Genomic DNA, 3,614 nt, shown 5'->3' with positions numbered 1-3,614 from the left:
GTAATGACATTCCTTTGTTCTTTCTCATGCGAAAACATTTCTTAAATTTGTACATTTAGTCACTATCATTATATGCTCGAGGCATTCCTAGATTATACCATCTCAGTCTTTATCATTTATCTTTCTTTCTGATTTCATTTGTACCCCCAGCCCTCCTCCCTCTATCATTCTCACATTCAACTTCATTCAGTGTTTTAACATAATTGTATTACAGTTAGGTAGAATTGTGCTGTCCATTTCTGAGTTTTTACAATCAGTCCTGTTGCACAATCTTTAAAAATATGGAATGCTTCACGAATTTGCGTGTCATCCTTGTGCAGGGGCCATGCTAATCTTCTCTGTATTGTTCCAATTTTAGTATATGTGCTGCTGAAGCAAACACCACAATCAATTTTAAAACATTTTCATTACTCCAAAACAAAACAACAACAACAACAAAAATCCCATATCCCTTCTCCCCCCCATTATTGACTTCTAGCATTGGTGTGGTACATTTAACTTCATTCCTTTTTACTGCTGGTATATTCCTTTTTACTGTGGTATATACATATATATATATACCACATTTTATTTATCCATTCATCCATTGATGAATCCTTGGGCTGCTTCCACCTTTGGGCTATTGTGAATAATGCTGTTTATGAACACTGGTGTACTGATATCTGACTCCCAGCTTTCAATTTCAACTTACTTTTAAATGGCTCAGAAAAAAAGAAAGATAGTGAGAGAAAGAGATAATGCAAGTGATGCAAAATGTTAGCAAAGGGCAAATCTATGTGAAGGTATTTGGGAGTTTATTGAACTACTCTTCCAATTTTTCTGTAAGTTTGCAATTAAAATGAAAAGTTGGGGGGGAGGGATTTTGCCTCAATTCAAAATATAAGTAGGTGATGAAATGTTTATGCATATAATTTTTTTTTTGTATGCTGTATGGCAGGGTCATACCATGTGAGTTGTTGTTTTTTTTTTTTAACCATGTGTGAGTATCCTGTTATTGCAGCATCATTTGTTGAATTTTTGTTGTTTGTTTTGTTCTGGGGGAAGTACATGGACTGGGAATCAAACCCGGGTCTCTGTGCCTATAATTTTTAATCCCATTTTGGGTAAATGCACAGAATTTAAATTAGTGAAAAAGACTTTTCTAATTGATATGCTTGAGTAGACTTAAGTATCTTTACCAAAAATATCTGAATGTACTAATCTCACTTGCATCAGGACTCTAATTTTTCCCTTTTTTTAATCATTTAGTAAGTATAACATGATAGTGGTACTACAGTGTTCTGTCTTGTGTTTCTTTGTTTATTAGTGAGGTTGTTCATGTTCAACCCTGGGCCACTCTGAAGCTCAAAGAGTGAACAGAAACCTCACTGCTTGATTGAAGTTGATAACTTCAACATTGTGAATGTAACTAATTTACATTGTGAATGTAACTAATGTAACCACTGAATTGCATATTTGAAAGTGATTATGATGGGAACTTTTACATTGTATATATGAGCATACAACACTGAATGAACCCCAAAGTAAAATATGGGCTTTAGTTAATTAATGTAATTCTAATAATATTGGTTCATCAGTCCTAATAAATGTACCAGACTAATGCAAAATGTTAATAACAGGGAAAACTGGGAGGGAGAGGTTGAATATGGGCACTCTGTATTTTCTGCTTAATTTTTCTATAAATCTACAACTGTTCTAAAAGATAATGTCTACTAACAAAAAAGTTGATAACTTCAAAAGACAAGTCTGGAAATTGGTGAAGAGGCTGGAGGCGGCCATTCAGGAAGGAAACCCTTTGTTAGCATCCATGAGGTAGGTGCTGTGGGCAGGGCCAGGTCCAATGTGAGTGGCCTTTGAAGTACTCAGGAATGCAAATAGGCTCACTACTGTACAATGGGCATGCTAGGTAGAGAAACTAAACCACTATGCCTTAGGGAACCATGAGGGACCATGGTGAATTAGGACTGTATGTTTGAGTTGCTGGGACAGTATTGGGTTGGGAGGTTATCTGGTCAAGCTAACAGATCCACAAACTCTTTGTGTCTGAGCCTTACTTGGAATTCCATAGTGACCATGTGTTCTCCCACAGGACTTCAACCTTTGAGGGGTGTCATTAGGGTATACCCATTCCTGGGTACAAATACCAGACTTGGTGTTCATTGCTGTCCCTGATCCGGCCTCTCTCCTGCCCGCTCTCACTGCTTCATTTCACTTATTTATGGGTGTTTGACCTGTGAGATCCATCTTACTGGCTATGTAACTGGGGCTGAAAACCCAAACTCAATAAAAAGTTTTTTTGGTCTTTTCCTTGCCTTGGACTGGGGCTCCCTCTCAGCCTTGGCTTGGAGGTCAATATTACCCAGCCCTGTCCCATCATCAGAATCATTGCAAATTCTTGGCTTAGGGAGCACAGCTGGGGCCATCCCTCACACCTCTGCCAGGTAGCAATCATCTTCCGGAGTTACGAGCAATTCTTCTTTGACCTGGGATAGAGTGAAGCCAAGGAGTCCCTATGACCAGGAGGTCTTTCCCTTCTGATTTCAGTGGTGGTCTTCACGGGTCCCTTCTCTTCCCAGTCCTCTCTGACTCCCCTTGGGGGCCCACAGCAAGAAATCACCCCCCCCCCCCCCGCCCCATCACCAGCTAATCATGAAGCTTCACTCTCAGGCTGAGAGTAGGTGTGTGGCCCAGGCAGTCTGGGAGTGAAGGGGGATTGGGGAGGAGAGGAGGAAGTTTGGTCATCTTGTTGCCAGATTTGTTTCCATATTTCCAAGTCATGGTTCATTCAATAAAAAGACATGGGACTTTGGATGATTACATGGTATGTGAATATATAATATATATGAATAAAAAAAATAATAAAAAAAGACAGGGGAGACCCTTATACCTTTCCTCTCTTCCTCCCAGGCCCTGAGGGCTCATAGGCTGAGCTGGAGGGAATTTCCTCTCCCAGGTGCTGGCCTGTTATAAGATTCAGAGATGGGGGGAGTGTAAGAGACAGAAGGCATGGAAGATCTCACATCATTGGCGAGGTGTCTAAGAAGTAATCCATCAAAACTGAGTTGGGGAGCCGAGTTAGTGAGTCTTCACTGCAGTTCACATCAGTGACTCCAGTTGTTGGGGATGAGCATGAGGTGGTTGTGGGCTTTGTGCGAGGAGCTGCTGCCACAACTGTGTGCATCTGCTGTGATGATTAGCATTTCCAACTGGTCTGAACCATAGGGTTTTTTTTTTTACACTGTTTCTTTTTTTTTTAAATTTTTTAATTTTATTTTTTTAAATACCAAAAAACACTTACAAACGCAAACATTCCTATTTTGATCATTCTGTTCTACATATATAATCAGTAATTCACAATATCATCACATAATAGTAATTCACAATATTCATCATCATGGTCATTTCTTGGAACATTTGCATCTATTCAGAAAAAGAAATACAAAGAAAACAGAAAAAAGTTCATACATACCATACCCCCACCCCTCCCCCTCACTGATCACCAGCATTTCACTCTCAATTTATTTTAACATTTGTTCCCCCATTAGTCATCTTTATTCCATATGTTTTACTCATCTGTTGATAAGGTAGATAAAAGGAGCATCAGACACAAAGTT

The 3,614-nt window shown here is 39.3% G+C and overlaps 1 non-coding gene across 1 annotated transcript; it reads right to left on the bottom strand.

Annotated features, from left to right (window-relative positions):
- Positions 1-275: 275 nt before the first annotated feature.
- LOC143652469 (U6 spliceosomal RNA) lies at positions 276-382 on the bottom strand. The gene has a single exon (XR_013160705.1). It is a non-coding gene; the product is annotated as a U6 spliceosomal RNA (small nuclear RNA).
- Positions 383-3,614: the final 3,232 nt, after the last annotated feature.

Source organism: Tamandua tetradactyla, chromosome 1 (genome assembly GCF_023851605.1).
Source record: "Tamandua tetradactyla isolate mTamTet1 chromosome 1, mTamTet1.pri, whole genome shotgun sequence".
Lineage (NCBI taxonomy): Eukaryota > Metazoa > Chordata > Mammalia > Pilosa > Myrmecophagidae > Tamandua > Tamandua tetradactyla.
Note: the sequence above shows the minus strand (reverse complement) of the source record. Positions and strands in the feature narration are given on the sequence as shown.